Source organism: Sus scrofa, chromosome 3 (genome assembly GCF_000003025.6).
Source record: "Sus scrofa isolate TJ Tabasco breed Duroc chromosome 3, Sscrofa11.1, whole genome shotgun sequence".
Classification (NCBI taxonomy): Eukaryota; Metazoa; Chordata; class Mammalia; order Artiodactyla; family Suidae; genus Sus; species Sus scrofa.
In genome coordinates, this window is record NC_010445.4 from 56,709,394 (window position 1) to 56,727,238 (window position 17,845).

Below are 17,845 nucleotides of genomic sequence, written 5' to 3' on the forward strand. Positions count from 1 at the left end.
CTGGACTCCAGCCCTCAATATTTTTCTCAGCTCCTTCCCCGCATGGCTGAGGGCTCACAGTGCCCTGGGGGCCCCTGCCCCTGAGCTCTCTCTGCTTTCCAGTTCCTGATGCTGTGTGCCCTGGCCCAACCAGGGGCCTACCCCGACGGGAGCCTTTTGGGCCTGATTGAGCTGATATGTCAAGCCGGCCTGGATGTGGGACTCCGCCTACTGCCCAAGACTGACCTCCAGCAGCTCCTGCTCCTGCTCCTGGAGAACATCCAGGAGTGGCCTGGGAAGGTACCGTGGACCCCTCAGCCCAAGCCCAAGCACTCACTTTCACCTGGAAGGTCCCCACAGTGTCTCGTGGCCCCTAGAGCGCCCCAGCTAGGGACAGCATTGCTCAGAGGTTCCTTCCTTACCTGACCTTCTCCCCTGGGTGGGCTGGTTCAGGGCGTCAGGGTGGAAGGTTTCCCACCCCCGGCCCACCTTAATCCCCTCTTCCCCATAGCTCCGGCCGCTGTGCTGTGCCCTGAGTCAGGTGTCCGATCACCACCACAACCTGCTGGCCCTTGTGCAGCTCTTCCCTGACGTGACCTCCCGGAGCAGGTGGGTCCTGCTCCACCTCGGCCTCCCCACTCTGAGACTCATCCCTGTCCCTGTGACAGGGTGTAGCTGGTGGGTGGGGGCTGTTTCCACAATCCTCTCCTCAGTCCCAACAAACCTTCCCCTCCCGCCCCATCTCAAAAACCCAGGAGAAAAGACTAAAAATATAATTCACTAATGAGTTCATTACAAATGGAAAAAAGCCTCATTTTCTTAACACAGTCTTATTAGCAAAACAATTGCCTTGTACAATTAGCCTCAGACTTGCAGCATCCCCACCCTCCTTTGCGGCTCCCTCCGTCCCTGGTGGAGGCAGGGTTCCTTCTCCCCATTCAGACCTCAGCTGCACAGTCCCCTCACTCTCTCACCCCCTCTCCAACTCTCTGCGCGTCTTTCTGTTTTATTTTCTGCACGGCATCAATCTGACAGAAATTATCTTACCATTTGTTCCTTGTTCATGGTTGCCTCTCCTCCTTGTCACTTCCAGGGGAACAGGTCTCTTCTTGGGGTCACTGCCGTGTCACCCTGCATCCAGAACAGTGCCTGGCACATTGTTGGCACTTTGTAAATTCTTTTCAAACAAACTAACAAGGTGAACAAACAGACCCAAGCCCATGGAGAGATAAGACCCATTCCCTAGACAGGCCCCAGTCTCTCCTCCCCTCTCCTCTCTCCCTCTCCCCTCCTTGTCCTGCCACAGCCTCAGGGAGTTCTTTGCCCTTCCCAGCACTGACCATTCCCTGCATCTCCTCCTCTCCCCTTTCGCCATCCATTCACAGCTCCTCCCACCTAGAATGACACCCCTTCCCACCCTTCCAACCAGAATAGTCCTGGGCCCCCTTCAGGAAGACCCACAGCCTTCACAGGCACCCTCAGGGTCACCTGCCACTGGTGCCATCCCCTGCGACTCCCCTTCCCCAGGAGGCAGCTCCTGGGAGAAGGCTTGGAGTTCCACTCAGATGCACATCCTCAGATCCATCCTGAGCTCAGCTTCTGGCTAAGTTGGGAAATTCAAGTCTCTTTGCTAGGGATCTGGTTGAAAGAGCAGAGGCTTTTCCACAGTTCTGAAAGGAAAGATTTGCTCTGTATTTGAAAGAACGGGGCTTCTAGAAGCTCTGAGACCTTTAGGTGTTGCACAAGTTAGAAATTGCAGTCCCAAAGGGCTTTCCCATCCCCGTCTCGTTATCCCTGTTCATCCCTAAATCCTTTTTTTCTAGTTGCCTCTCCATGTCTGCCCCTTAGCAGGGACCTTGTCCGGGTCACTTTAAATCAGCCACCTCCTTCCCGCCCCCTCCTGCTTGGATTTCTCCATCTCTCACCTGGATGGTGGCAGTGGCTCTCTGTCCCTGCCTCCTTGTCCAGAGGCTCTTTGCTCAGCAGTACCTGTGCTTGTCCTGTCTCTGCCTGGCCTTACTCCCCATTGCCTGCACAGCCACTTGCAAGTGTCTTAGCCTGGCCTCCAAGGCTCCGTGTGATCCAGCCCCAATTTCCCACTTGCTCCAACCAGGCCACGTGATTAGGATTTGTTTTTCTCACTGTCATGTATGTGTATGTGTGTGTGCATGTGTATTCACACACACATATATATATGTACACACACATACATGTTTCATATATACACAGTATAGCATAAACAGCATTTATTTGTACTGAGAAATCAAAGCATTAATGTGACTTGCTTTATAATAGTGTTTGATTTATTGTGGTGATCTGGAACCTGACCTGCAGTAGCTCTGAGGTGTGTTTGTGTGTGTATGAGAGAGAGATGAGCCTTTTTTTTTTTTTTTTTGTCTCCACCCATGGCATATGGAAGTTCCCAGGCCCAGGATCAAATCCAAGCCACAGCTGCAGCAGTACCAGATCCTTAACACACTGCTCTGGGCTGGGGATCAAACCCACACTTCAGCAGCGACCCAAGCTGCTGCAGAGACAACACCGGATCCTTAACCTGCTGCACCATAGCAGGACCTCTGAGATGAACCTAATTCTTTCCATAGCTGCTTAGTATTTCCTGATGTGTGCAGAAACCAGTCCCCTGTTCTGGATAGTTGTACAATATATAAGCTTTGTGCATCTATGCAAATATTCCTATAGGATAATTCTTTGAAATTGCAGTTCTAACGTATGTGTATTTGAAATCTGGGGAGTTCTCTTGTGACCCAGCGGGTTAAAGGATCTGACATTTTCACTGTAGCAAGTTGGGTCGCTGCCGCAGCTTGGGTCCCGTTTCTGACCCAGGAACTTCCACATGCAGTGGGCTCAGCCAAAAAAAAAAAAAAAAAAAAAAACATTGTTTTTTAATCTGGCCTCCAGAAAAGAAGCTGTACCCATTAATAATAGACATGAAAATGCCTGTTGCTCCACACTCTAATTAACACTGTATATTCTCAGTTTTGTTTCTAAGTTTTAGTTAATCTAGTAAGTGAGAAATCTCATCCTGTGGTTCTAATTTTCATTTCCCTGGTTGCCAGTGAAATGGAGAGTCTCTTCCTGTGTTTGTTGACCTTTTGTGTTTCTCTTGGTGTAAATTATCTCTTGATAGTTTTTGCTCATTTTTCTGTCAAGTAATTTATCTTCTTAATTATATTGCTTTACAGATTGCTTACTAATTATGTTTCAGACACCATATTTTCTTCCCCTAGGCTGTAAGTTGTCCTTTTTCATTTTTTATTTTTATTTTTTCGGCCACACCTATGGCATGCGGAAGTTCCCAGGCCAGAGATCAAGCCCCTGCCACAGTAGTGGCAACACCAGATCCTTAACTGCTAGGCTCCCAGGGAACTCCAGTAAACTTTTCATTTCAGAATAGATTTAAATTTACAGAAAAGTTACATAGATAGTACAGAGTTGATTGTAATTGAATCTTTCTATCTTGGAAAGGAAGGCCTTGCCTACCCCAAGAATACAAAAATATTGTGTTCTGTTTTCTTCTAGTACTTATAAAACTTTGTTTCTATTGGCACTTAATCCCATCTGGAATCTATTTTTTTTGTAGGTATGAAACAAAGATCTAACTTGATTTTTTTTCTACCCCCAAAGAGCAGGTGACCACAAATTAATTGTTTTCTTTCTTTTTTTTTTTTTTTGTATTTCCTAGGGCCACACCCGCGGCATATGGAGGTTCCCAGGCTAGGGGTCTAATTGGAGCTGTAGCCACCGGCCTACGCCACAGCCACAGCAACGCAGGATCTAAGTTACCTGGGCGACCTACACCACAGCTCATGGCAACACCAGATCCTTAACCCACTGAGCAAGGCCAGGGATCGAACCTGCAACTTCATGGTCCCTAGTCGGATTCGTTTCCACTGTGCCACGAACAGGGAATTCCTGTTTTCTGTCTTAATAGTCTATCCTTTCCCAAAGATTTGTCATATCCTGAATTTGTGACATTGTTCATCTGTTAGCCAAACTGGGATTTCAGGAATCAGTGTCTTTTTGTAGCTCCAGGGCCCATGGTAAGTCTCCTTAAATGCTGGGAGCAAGTATAATGGAAGTGTCAGCTGGGGTAGAACCTCCTGCTGAGGGCTTTGCTGGGAAAGAGGACTCATCATCTGGATGGGTTGTTCTTGTCTTTTGTCTTTTGTTGTTGTTGTTGTTGTTGTTGTTGTTGCTATTTCTTGGGCCGCTCCCGCGGCATATGGAGGTTCCCAGGCTAGGGGTTGAATCGGAGCTGTAGCCACAGGCCTACGCCAGAGCCACAGCAACTCGGGATCCGAGCCGCGTCTGCAACCTACACCACAGCTCACGGCAACGCCAGATCCTTAACCCACTGAGCAAGGGCAGGGACCGAACCCGCAACCTCATGGTTCCTAGTCGGATTCATTAACCACTGAGCCACGACGGGAACTCCAAGATGGGTTGTTCTTTATTCATTTATTTAGAAATTTTTTTCTGAATAGATAAAGCAGTCAAATAGAACAGAATCCAAAGGGCACCAAGGAATACCTCTTAAAAAGTGCCCTCCCTGCTCCTCTGCCACCTGGCCTATCCCCATTTCTCATCTGTGCTTTAGGCCTGTCCTCGCCGCTCCTCTTTCCACTTCCACATGGATTTTGGCAGCTGTGCCAGACTGGATCGGAAAGGATTTCTAATTCTTTTTCCCAGCTGCACTGTTTCCACTGTGATCTTTAGTTAGCCTCCCCCCATTCCCCCCCATCCCCATGCTGGCAGCTCCACTCTGCCCTCGTTGGTAGATGCCCCACTGGGCTCAGCGCCCAGACTGACCCCAGCACCCAGACTGACCCCAGGAAAGTGTTCTCTTACACAATGGGCTGCCACTTTCTTGTCCTACTGACCGGTTAAGCACAAAGCGAGAGCCCTGTCAACATTTGTGTGACGTACGCCACCCTCTACCCCCTACCCCGAGCCAACCAACCTTTTTGACCAGGACTTCAAGGGATGCACTGTATATGGAAAGCAATGTTGAACTTAACTGTGAGACATGAAAGTACAAGCTGGAGGACACTACCTGAAATGGGGCCAACGGGTAGAGGAGGTTCTTGGAGGAAGGTGCGTCTGGGGTAGCTCAGGGAGTTGATGGGAAGAACAGGGCCCAGCTTCGGTCCAGGGGCTCTGGCGCGTGTCCTCGCAAGCCTCTGTGCTGTTCCCAGGAGCCCTGTCTCAAGGGAGCCACTCCACCAGGACCCTTTTCCACCACCTGCAAAAGTTGACGTAATATCCCTGTACGTAGAGGGGAACGTGACGCCAGGCACCCCAGGCCACCCCCCACCCCCAGCCCTCAGCCCTCCTGGTTTCTCTCTGTGTCCCACTCTGCCACCCTAGGTGGGGATCCTCACTCTCCACAGGGCAGGACAAAAGACTGGCAGGGCCCTGGACCAATTCATTTCTTCCCCACCCATCAGCCTCTCTGGGCTTCCTTTCCTAGGGTCCTTTCTCCACCATTAACTCCCTTTCTGTGTGTTCTTTAGATCTGCCCCCTCCCTGAAAACTGCATGACTGTGTGGAGTGATGTGTCTACACATCTTTTGTTTCTCCCTTGGCCCCCCCACCCCTTCAGACCTCCTAGGAGCCACCCAGAGATGCTGGCCAGCCCCAGCACGCTTCCTGCTGCTGCTGAAACCTCTGCTCTCCCAGCAGGCAGTGGGGCCCCTCTCCCTCCACTGAATGACCACTGCCCTTTCCTCTTCCTCTGTGTGGTTGACGTTTCCTACCATCCCACCCTATGCCCTGCCAAGACTGGGCCCAGATGAGGCATCTCCTCTTCCAGGAAACCTCCTGACACAGAGCCCTGGTTGGTGGTGCTCTTTGCTGGCCCACTAGCCTGGGAGGAAGGGAGCTGTAGCCTAGGGAACTTTACCCTTTGGGTCTTCGGACTCTGGCATGGAGAAGGAGCATGCTTATGGGGCGGTTGCTACTGGTGGGCAGATTTCAAGAAGCATAGAAAGAGGTGATTTTTTAGTAGCATATTCCAAAAAGAAAGATGGTTCAGATGGGCTAAGGGATCCTGCAATAAAACTTTTAACATGGGAGTTCCCGTTGTGGCTCAGCAGGTTATCCATGGATACTAACTAGTATCCATGAAGATGCAGGTTCGATCCCTGGCCTCACTCAGTGGGTTAAGGATCTGGCATTGCTGTGAGCTGTGGGGTAGGTTGCAGACACAGCTTGGATCCCGCATGGCTGTGGCTGTGGCATAGGCCAGCAGTTACAGCTCCAATTCAACCCTAACCTGGGAACTTCCATATGCTGCAGGTGTGGCCCTAAAAAGCAAAAAAAAAAACCAAAAACAAACAAACAAACAAAAAAAACAAAAAACCACCACCACCAACAACAAAAACCCACAAAACAAACAAACAAAAAAACAAAACCACTTTGAACATGGATTGGAAATGATTCCAGTGAGGCAAAAAGCGGGAAGTATCTAGAGGCTACAGGGGCTGTACCCAGAGCTCATGCTCGCCTCCTGATTTGGAAGGATTCAGGAGAGGGGAAGAAAGGCACACAAGCAAGGCAGATGGAGAAGCAGCATGGACCAGCGACAGCATCATTGGGAAAGCTAAGGCCCATAGAAGGGGACTCTGTATAGGTGCTTCCAAGCAAGAGGTGCTGTTCCGGGTTGACACAGAACTTTGAACAGTGATGCAGAGAGAACACCGCCAAGTAATTCTTATTTTGCTTCTCTCTTTGTGGAGGAGCATAATTTCTCATCTGAACTTGAATATTGATCAAAGGGGGTTTCAGCCTAAGAGAGTAGGGGAGAGAGTATGACAGCATCTAGCTGAGGAATGCGTTTAGGTCCCCTCTTGTGCAAGGATGTCCCATGTCTGTCCTGGGTGACATGCGGGGGTGGGGACTTGGAGACTGCCTGGGAGATGGCGAGGGAGGGAGGGTGCAGAAGGTGCTTTCCTGGCCAGGGCTGCAATCTTGTTGTGGCCTCAACAGAACTCCCCAGAGGACAGTTTGTGAGCACATACAGAGAAAAGGAAGCACTGCTTTCTAAGACTCCTAAGAATAAATCATACCAGACTAGCCTCATTTAGTTTTTGACAGGCTAACCAGAATAGTTCTCTGGAGCTGTCTAAGCTTTTGTAGAGCATTTGATGGAGATGATAGTCAATCTCATGGACCTTGAAAGAAATGTGGGCCAGGTGATGTGGAATTAGATGGCTTGTCATCAGAAGGTGCTGCGGCTGTCGGAGTCCACCTGGAGGGCCAGCCCCAGCAGCCGCCCAGAGTTCTGTCTCTGCTGACAGCTTGGCCAGAGTGGACCCAGTGTCTTGGATGAGACCATTAAGAGGTCACACATAACATGAATGCAACTGACAGCAAATTGAAGCCCTCAAAAGATCTCTGCAGACTATAATGATGGGCTGAGTGGGAATGGAAGGTCCAGCTGCACAATTAAGAATAGGATCTGGGAAATGGGATTTGACAGCAAGACATGTGAACTAGACCTGGGCTCCACGTGTCAACTGTGTAGCGTCTCAGGGCTGCCCTGAAAGTAAGCATGGGCCTCAGCTCTGAGCACCTCGCTCAACGGGAACACCAACATCCCTGAGAGCCTTCAGAAGAACCAGCCCCAAAGGGCAAAGAGATTCTGAAAGAGAGAAAAGGTGTAGCTCTTGCAGCTGGGGAAGGGTGGAAAGTATGGTGACATCCTTCAAGTACCCCAAAGGCTTAATTTAATGGATATGAGGATACTAGGACATGAGACCAGGTGACTGTAAGGTGTTTTTAGCCTAAGGGTCTCTGGGTTTTATCATGATACCAAAAAGAGGAAGGGAGATAGGAGAGTGGGAGTTGGGTTGTGATTATCCCTATGAACTTTGTTTACTAGGTGGTGGCAACCTTTTCACAAATTATAATATCCATGCAGGAAAGGAAACATCACAGGTTGATGCTGTGCACCTTGCCAGCCATATGGGTCACTGTGTCACGGGGCAGAATGTCACCTGCTCCCCACAGGCCCAGGTGTCTCCTCTGCAAGGAAAACTGCTCCCCCAGCTTCCATCCTATAGATGGGTTTAGTTGAGTTTTGAATGTGTGTCCCAGTTGTGAGGCCCTTTGTACGAAGCCAGGCCAGAATCTCTTGTATTTGGCTTCCTTGGCTTAGCCAGCACTGCTTGTGGGATTTATCTGTGTTGAAGTGAGTGGTGGTGGCTGGCCCCTTCGTGGTGCCCCGTGGAACTCCCCAGCATGGATCTCAGGCTGGCCGGGGCCCCATCTCACCTCTTCCTGTCTGCACAGTGTGGGCATGGACCCGGAGTTCAAGCCCCCCAGTGCATGCGGGAATGGCTGGCAGGTCCCAGAGGGGGTTACCCTGACCTGAACCCAGGCCCTGCTTCTTCCAGCCCGGGGAGCATGCTCAAGTGCCAGATGGAAGACTCCAGGGAGGGGGCTGGAGAGTGTGGACGCCCCGAGAGGTAGGCATTTCCACGGAGGAACAGGCCACTGCTAGCTGCTTCCTGAGCTGCCTTTGAGACGTGGAAAAGGCAGCCCACGCCTTTGGCCAAATGCCTGTTGGCCTTTTAGGGTAGTTCAGCCTTGGCAAAGCCTGGTTCCCCTCCGAAGGGGCTGTGTTGACCCGTGGGCTTGTCTTGACAGCCTAGTGGCCCAAACTGGCAGGTGCCTTTGCTGTCCCAAGAGAGCAGGGTGCCCCTTGCAGGAGCTGGAGGCAGGGTTGAGGCTGGGAAGCCAAGTGCCTGCATTCCATCCCCAGCTCTGCTCTGGGTTTGGAAAAGTCATTTCCAAATATCCCAGCGCCTAGGATCCTCTGAGCGCTAATCCAGTGCCTGGTCTTACAGCGGCCAGTGGGGGGTGGAGGGGGCAGGACTGAGACAGAGGCTTGGCCTTGTGTGAGCTGAGGGTTGGAGCCTGTTGCCTTATATGACAGTGGCTAGGAGGGCCCCAGTGGTTCTCACATCCTCCTTTGTCCTGCTGATTTGAGTTCCGGGGAGGGAGGCCGGGCTGGGTGGGGTTGGGCAGTTCTGGGGGAGGACGAGCCCAGGGCCAACCTCAGCTGGGCGGTGGTCCCCTCTGCCTGCCCCTGCACTGTTTGGGTGGTGTTTGGGGGTGAGTCTTTGCTTTTTTTTTTCCTCTGTTGGGCAAATTCTCAGTGTGAAATTAAAAAGTGGTCCTGTCCTCTCTCCCTGTGCCCCATCAGGAACCGAGAGGGCAGGGGACTGTGTTTAAGAGGCCAGTCGGGCCGTTGGGATGAAAGGCCATGGGCACGCGGGACTTCGAGGGGGGGAGGCGCACCACCCTCAGATGTGGGTTTTTTTAATCCATTCACCCCCTCAGTGCTCTTTCTGGTGCTTTTCTTCTGTTTTTCTTTATGGACAACAGCCCTGCCCTGACCCACCCGGCCCGCCTCCTCCCTTCTGGAACCACCCTGGCTGTGCTCTGCAGGCCTGCCAGCACCCCACCCCCGGCTCAGCCCCTCCCCTCCCGCGGCGGGTTAAGGAAGCTCCCCAAGGCCAGGCTTGGGTTAATGAAGCCCAGATGCTGGCCTTCTGACTCGAGCTGCAAGTTCGCTTTGGAGCAGCGGCTTGAGGGGCCGTCTACCTCCCACTGTGCTCTGGGCCCAGCTGCTGCTGGGGCTCCCGAAGAACAGCTGGAGAGCAGGTTCTGGCTGATGGTGGTGTGTGCCACGCCCAGAGCCCAGAGAAAGATGAGGGCGGGGCCCTGTCGGCACCCACAGGGGTCTGGGGTGGGGGACGCTGGATGTGGGGCTCCTGTTTTCCATTCCATGGCTCAGTCCAGCTGGGGCTGCTTCTCCCCAGGACGCACAAGGTTGGTGGGAACTCCCGGGCACTGTTTGGAAAGAGAGCTGAAGTCAGAGAGGGCCCTGTGTTCATTGATGGCCGGTCTTCTCAGTCCAGAATGGAAGGGGATGGCTGGTTCCTCCCAGGGTGGCCAGATGAAATACAGACGTCACATGGGCAAAACATGCTTAAAAAAATTATTCTCTCTTTATCCCTAAGAACTTCAAATATAATTGGACATTCTATATTTTTATTGACTAAATCGGCCAATCCCGCCTCCCCCTCCAGCTGAATTTCTTCTTTAAGTAATAGTATTATTGAGCTGCAAAATAACAAACAGAACCCAGATCATAAGTGTGTGGCTCGGGGTTTCCACCAGCAGAATGAATGTGAAACCAGCACCCAGCTCAAGAAATGAACCCTGAGGAGAACCTGCCCCACAAGCATCACAGTATCCCATCTTCCAGCAGCTGGTATTGGTCTCTTCTTGTACTTCACATAAATGAAATCGTACACATGTCCTCTTTTGTAACTGGCTTCTTTCACAGGCTCATCCGTGCTGCTGGATGTCATTGCAGCTCATTCATAATCATTATGCGTGGGGTTGTGTTTCATGGACAGAGCACGTTTCTTCATCCATCCTAGTGGTATGTCAGTACCACACATCCACCTCTCTCGTTTTTTTTTTTTTTTTTCGTTGTTGTTGTTGTTGTTGTTGCTATTTCTTGGGCCGCTCCCTCGGCATATGGAGGTTCCCAGGCTAGGGGTTGAATCGGAGCTGTAGCCACCGGCCCACGCCAGAGCCACAGCAACGCGGGATCCGAGCCACGTCTGCAACCTACACCACAGCTCACGGCAACGCCGGATCTTAACCCACTGAGCAAGGGCAGGGACCGAACCCGCAACCTCATGGTTCCTAGTCAGATTTGTTAACCACTGCGCCACGATGGGAACTCCCTCTCTCGTTTTTGAACTTCGCACTTATATGCCCAGGAGTAGGACAGCTGGGTGAGCATCCCTGTATCTTAGTTGGTCTTTTGGTCTTGCCCAACAGCTGACCATGGTAGGTGGACCCATTGATGTTCCCACCAGCTGTATGTGAGCCCATCTCCTCTTGTCAGTTTGCTCTTCTGGTGCAGCTGCCTCTTGCTGCCTTTTTTTTTTTTTTTTTTTTTTTTTTAAGGGCCGCTTCTGTGGTATATGGAGGGTTCCAGGCTAGGGGATGAACCGGAGCTGCAGCTGCTGGCCAGTGCCACAGCCACAGCAATGTGGGATCCAAGCTGCATCTGCGACCTCCACCACAGCTCATGGCGCTACCAGATCCTTAACCCGCTGAGTGAGGCCAGGGATGGATCCCTGCATCCTCATGGATACCAGTAGGGTTTCTTTCCACTGTGCCACAATGGGAACTCTTGTTGCTGCTTATTTTATTTTTATTTCTTCCTATTTTAATTAAGAGCCTTTTGCCTTATTGCTTCCTCTGGTCTTCTTGAATAAGAAAATAAACAGTGCCCCTGCTCCAGGCACCACCTGTCAGCCTTGAAGGAACTTGGGAAAGGCCACTGATTTCCACCTCAGTTCCCCACTGCCTGGGAGCCCCCTACCCCAACGCAAGGCCTGGGCAGCCGCTGGCCCTGGGAAACTTTCAGGGACACCTTTGGCACCACTAGAGGAGCAGCTGCGCTCAGCCCTACCTCCCCCAAGGAGTTCCTTAGAGAAACGTGGTTTCCTTCCTGTCCCTGATGTCCTCGGGGCGGGTGGCTGTGGGGACCCATGGCAGTTTTGTGACCTGAGGGCATTTCTCCTCCATGGACCTGGTTTTCCTTGGTGTTCCTTGAGTTTCTTGCAGCTCCAGGACCTCTTTGCTTCCCACAGTGCTGGCTTTCCACAGGAATTAGGGACTGTGGCCACGTCATAGCCCATGCTAGGGGCTGACACCTCCTGCCTGGGGTGGGTGGGGGGCAGTGACATGTGACCCAAGGAGGATGTGACCCTCATGGTGGAGCTGGCCCTCCAGCCCTCTTGCCACTGGCCCTCTGCAGCTGCTCCCAGCCCTGTCCTCTGGTCTCTGCTTCTCTTCTCTCCTCTCTTCATTCACTCCAACCCTCAAGGATCCATGAACATCAGAGCCCCAAACAGTAGCACATGAAATCCCCTTGCAGAGGTCTTCCTTCCTGAAAGGAGGAGATGTCAGCTCATCCTGAGTGAATCAGTTAGGGCTGCCTGATGCTAGACTTAGAAGCCCAGCTTGGACTAAAGAGACAGAAGGGCTTATATTGGCTGACCTGACAGACCACTGACTGCATGATCAGGACTGGAGGCTTCAGGTGGGGCGGGCTCTTGGTGTTGTTGGGGCTCCTTCCCCAGACTCTCCTGCAAGGAGGCAGGCTTGCCACCAGCAGCCGTGGGATCACTTTCCACCAGGTTGGTGGCCCTGTTGGAGAGGAACCCCCTCAGCCTCTCCCGCCCCTTCTCCCACAGGCAGCTTCGAAGCCAGCTCAGCCTTGTGGTCATTGCCCGGATGCTGGACCAGCAAGAGACACTCCCTCTCTGGCAAGAGAAGGCCCAGGTGAGCCTCTGCTCTGTGTCCTCTGGGGCCTGGGGAAGCCCCGCCAGCTCGCTCCTGCTGCTTTTCCCAAAGGTTGGGATCCTCAGGCCAAGGGAGTCGAGGAGAGTGAGCTTTTGCTTACTCCTCATATTCAGTGGTTACTTTTTGCATGCCTACTAGATGCTCAGCTCTGAGAATAGAGAGATGAGCTGGGAGCCTGTATCGCTTAAAAATTCTGTCAAGGGAGTTCCCGTCATGGCGCAGTGGTTAACGAATCCGACTAGGAACCATAAGGTTGCGGGTTCGGTCCCTGCCCTTGCTCAGTGGGTTAACGATCCGGCGTTGCCGTGAGCTGTGGTGTAGGTTGCAGACGAGGCTCGGATCCCGAGTTGCTGTGGCTCTGGCGTGGGCCGGTGGCTACAGCTCCGATTCAACCCCTAGCCTGGGAACCTCCATATGCCGTGGGAGCGGCCCAAGAAATAGCAACAACAACAACAACAAAAGACAAAATAAATAAATAAATAAATAAATTTAAAAAAAAAATGTCAAATAAGGGACATGATCCCCCCCAAAAAAAAAAAAAAAAATTCTGTCAAAATATACATAATATAGAATTTACCATTTTGGAGTTTTTGCTGTGGCTCAGTAGGTTAAGGATCCAGAGTTGCCACTGCTGTGGCTTGAGTCGCAGCTGCTGCTCAGATTCAGTCACTGGCCTGGGTACCTGCATATGCCATTGGTGCAGCCCTTAAAAAAAAAAAAAAATTTTGCTTTTTTTAAACCATCTTAACAATTTTAAGTGTAGAGTTCTGAGCATTTTGAAGCGTGCAGGTCCACAGTCTTAAGTGTAGCTACCATCCTTCTCTAGAACTTTCTCATCCTCCCAAACAGAAACTCAGTACCTGCTGAACTCTAGCTCCCCATTTAGTCTTCCCAGCCCCTGCTTGTGTTACTTTTTTATAGATGGAAAAACAATAAAGATGAGAACAAATAGTCCTCAGTTAACACTGCTTGCCCACAGCATCCCTTCCCAGCTGGCATCAGGCATTCTTGGGGTGGCAGAGGGGAACCAGGTGTCTTCTTTTCTTAGCCCTCTTCTCTCCTAAAAGCTCAGGCTGCAACCTCCTTGCAGCCGAGAGAACAGTAGGGGTCTGGGGGCAGCTGGGTCGCAGTCGGCCTGAGGGTGGGTGTCAGGAGGTTAAGAATGTTCTCACCCCGCCCCCCTGCAACCAAGAATCTCCCTGGAATCCGTGGAGTTCCCCATACAGCCTAGCCCTGTAGTGCAGCAGCACAAGACAGAGGCAAGTCTGTGGCTGTAGTCACCAGAGGTGTTAAAAGGCGAGCCTGCATAACCCCAGTGTCCAGACATTGTTCCCAACTGTTCTGGGGTGGGGTAGACCACATGGCTGCATCTGAGAGGCTGTGATGGCAGGGCAGGTGCTCAGGAAGGTAACCGGTTGGGTTGGCCTGTCCAAGTAGGCCTAGCCTGGCTTTTGCCCCAGCTGCCCGCCCCCCTTTTGCTGTACATGCTTTCCCCCAAGATTTGGCATGGCTAGAACTTCTTGTGCCTCCAATTCAAGTGTCACCTCCTCCAGGGGGCCTTTTCTGACCACCCAACCCCAAGTGCTCTGGCACCATCCCCCTGTTTGAAAGTATTCATGGCACTCACCTCTTGATGTTTTTTAGCAGCAGCATGAATGCACCTTGAATGCAGGGACCAAGTGCACTGTCAGCCCCTCTCACAGTGCCTGGCGCACACTTGGGGACTGAAGGAGCCTGAGGCTGGGTTCCAGGGTGGGCAAGGAAAGGTTGCCCAGGCAGAGACCTTGGGAGGGGCGGGGCAGGGGGAGGTGGACAGCCTGCCCAGGGGTCACTTTACAAAAATGACAGCTTGAGGACAGAACATCTCTGCGAGAAAGAGAACGGAGGGACCACACTGTTGGGGCAGGGGCAGACAGAGATGCAGCTGTGGAGACGAGACCACATGGTCCCAGGAGGCTGGGGGGCAGCTGGTGGAGAAGCACTGATTTTGATTGGAGTTTGGGCCTCAAGCTCCGTGGAGAACTGAGTACCTGTCAGCAGAGCGGAGGCAAGAGGTCAGAATGTGATGGTCAGAAGAAGTAGGACTGACTGCAGGTGGGTGTGGGGGTAGCCACCTTCCAGCAGCACTTGGCAGTGATGGAAAACATGGGCTGGCTAGAGCATCAGGGTTGGTTCAAGGCGTGGGGTTTTCTTTTGATTTGTTTTTTACTGGCCTGAGCCTGCATGTGGGGGAGGGAGCGTGATGAAGGCTGAAGAGAGATGAGGGCCATGGTGTGGAGGAAGTGCCGAGTTCTCTGGGCCGGGAGGGGAGGCCAGTGAGCAGGGGCAGGGGGTGTCCCTCCCTGAGGAAGAGCTACCCTGGGGGATTCACAGCCAGGTTCAGGGCTCTCCCACCACACCAGTCACCCACCCGCCTGTGTGCCCTGCATTCATGAGACCCCATACTGTGTGCTAGGCTCTGCCCCAGGAGGCGACCCAAAGGAGAGGGTGTGAGTGAGGCAGACTGAGGGCAAGTGACTAATTCTGCCGAGGCCGTGAAGCAGCTTGTGGAGGTGTCCAGAGCCAGGTCTTGATGGCTGAGTCAGCATGTGTGTAGAGAGGAGAGACAGTCGGCAGGCGGGCCAAACAGCCCGAGCAAAGCCGCGCCAGACTCATGGTGCTTGAGGGAGGCCAGACCAGCTAGGGCCTGCCCATGGCCCTCCTGGTGTTTCCTGTCCCTGCTGCAAGCCCGAGGGGCTGCAGGGCCTCATCCCAGGTCTCAGGCTGCAGTCTAGCCTGTCAGACAGATCCTCCTGAGACTCACCTTCAAAGGGCCGCCCAGCCCCATGCCACCTTTCCCCACTTCTCCTCGTGGCCTGCCGGGGCCCTCCTCACAGGCCGGCTCCATGCCCAGGGCCCTTCTTCCTTTTCACCCATCACATCCCACCTGAAGTGGTGGCTCCAACGTGCTGCAGAGTATGGCTGAGCCCCGGGTGCTGTGCTCAGAGCTCACCTCGAGCTACAGCCCTAGGCAGGGAGGACTGTTATCATCATCCCCATTTTACAAATGGGGAAACAGAGGCAGGTACAGTTAGGAAACTTCTTAGGGTCATGTAGAAAAGCCAGGAAGCTAGGCTTAACTTGGATCCCTACAGCATGCCATCTCTGCTTCTCCAGCCCCTTCCTGGGCTCCTGTTGTGGGGACAGCCTGAACTACACCTGCTGCTTCATGCTGAGGTGCCTGGCTTGTCCCTTAAGCTTTGGTCCTGGATGGCAGCTAGGAGGAAGAGGGCCCTCTCACTTCCTTCATCGATGCGTAAGTGCCTGATGAACCTTAGCACCGATTCACTGTGAAGGGGAGTTCAAGGGGTGAGAACTGGCTAGTGGGAAGAGAGGACCTGGGGTGAGGGCCAGGCAGAGGATTCTCAGGGCACCGCTGAGCAGGAGTCCCCAGTGCCTGGGCCGCTTGGTTCTCCATCTCAGGCCTGAGGCCCCAGCAGCAGGAGCAGGTGCTGTAGAACTGACTTTAGGGACAGGACTTCTGCAGGTGGTCAGGACGCAACAACCCTAAGACCTGCATTCTCCAGGGGAGTCTTGGGGTCAGACCGCTCCCTGTGGTTCCTGCAAAGCCTGGGAATATCCCAGACACAGTGGAGTTTTGGCCTCAGACACCAGTGTGCTCCAGACATGGCTCAGGGCACTGAAGATACAGCCCTGAACAGAACTTAGTCCCTTCCTCATGGAATTCAGCGGGAGACAGACACAGGCACCAAGAGAGAAGTAAATATTTGGCATTCCTGATGGTAATAGGTCCGGTGGAGGAAAATAAAGCCAGATAGAGGAATGGGAGTATGGGGAGAATGCTATTTTATGAGCGTGATCAGAGGAGACATTTGAGTACAGACCTAAAGGAGTCACTCAGATTTCTTGGGTAAAAGCATTCCATGCAGAGGGAACAGCAGGTGCAAAGGCACTGGAGCAGGCAAGGGCCTCTTAGGTTGGAAAAAGGAAGCGTGGTTGGAGCAGAGGGCTGAGGGTGGAGTAGCAGTAGTTGAAGTCACATAGGTAAGTGGGGACTCAGGTGGGGGCTCGATTTTCACATCAGCTTGGAGAGCCACTGGAAGGTTTTATGAGAGGAGCAGGAGTTCCCATTGTGGCTCAGTGGTAACAAACCCAGCTAGTATCCATGAGGATTTGGGTTTGATCCCTGGCCTTGCTCAGTGGGTTCAGGATCCGGCGTTGCTGTGAGCTGTGGTGTAGGTTGCAGACGCAGCTCGGATATGGCGTTGCTGTGGCTGTGATGCAGGCCAGCAGCTGCAGCTCTGATTCGACCTCTAGCCTGGGAAGCTCCATATACTGCGGGTGCTGCACTAAAAAAAATAAAATAAGAGAAACATAATATGATTTTATAAAACCTTTTAAAATTTACACTGGCTGCTGTGGAGAATAGACCATTGGGCATGGGGTGGGAGAAGGCATTCAGGAGCCCTGGTAAAGACCTGACAGCGGTGTGTCCTGGAGAGGTGGTGGCGTAAGTGGAGAGAAGTGGTCAGGTTCTAGGGTATTTCCCCAGTAGAGCCAGCGGGATGTAGAATGTGAGAGAAAGGAGGCAAGGAGGGACCTCTGCTCTGGCAGGACAGAGAAACCCCTTCCTGAGGTAGGCCAGGCACAGGGGCGACAGGTGTGGAGAGGAATTGGGACTTTGTTCCTTATCCCAGGCCACATCTCACAACACAGCAAACCTCTTTTGTCAGCTCCAGTTGGGAGTTCAGAAACATGGGCTTCATATGGCCAAAATCAAGGGGGACGGGTTTGCATCTGAAATGCCAGCATTCATTCATTTATTCATTTAACAAATGCTTATTAAACACATGCAATAGTCCCTGGTGTTTTTGGGGGATGCGTCCCAAAATGCCTAGTGGGTGTCTGAACCAAAAGCTACATATACTGTGCTTTTTCAGTACATACTTACCTATGATAAAGTTTAATTTAGAAGTCAGGCACAGTAAGAGTAATAGCAATAACTAATAGTGAAATAGAACAATGATAACAATATACTGTAATAAAAGTTAGGTTAGGAGTTCCCATTGTGGTTTAGTGGAAATGAACCTGACTAATATCTATGAAGACACAGGTTTGATCCCTGGCCTCACTCAGTGGGTTAAGGATCCAGCGTTGCCATGAGCTGTGGTGTAGGTTGCAGACGTAGCTATGATCCTGCATTGCTGTGGCTCTGGCGTAGGCTGGTATGTACAGCTTCGATTCAGCTGCTAGCCTGGGAACTTTCATATGCCACACCCGTGACCCTAAAAAGACAAGAAAATAGTTAAGTGAATGTGGTCCTCCTCTCTCTGAAAAATCTTATTGTACAAATTCAACACCTTTTCCATCTTAACTAAGCACTTATCCTGCACTGTGGCTGTAACTTTGGCAGTTTGAGATGCAGTAGCAAAACCAGGTTGAATTT

General features: G+C 52.0%; 1 non-coding gene across 7 annotated transcripts in view; it reads left to right on the forward strand.

Annotated features, from left to right (window-relative positions):
- The window catches only part of FAM178B, a 102,776-nt gene that overhangs the window by 65,776 nt on the left and 19,155 nt on the right, over positions 1–17,845 (forward strand). For 2 of the 7 annotated variants that reach the window (XR_001307609.1, XR_002342534.1), the window contains 2 exons: positions 103–279; positions 12,291–12,378. This is a non-coding gene — a transcript (family with sequence similarity 178 member B). Of the gene's footprint in view, positions 1–102; positions 280–490; positions 589–8,444; positions 8,469–9,001; positions 9,118–9,781; positions 10,283–10,357; positions 10,457–12,290; positions 12,379–17,845 lie in introns of those variants that run through there. The other 5 variants (XR_001307605.2, XR_001307612.2, XR_002342533.1 and 2 more) reach the window with 5 other exon arrangements.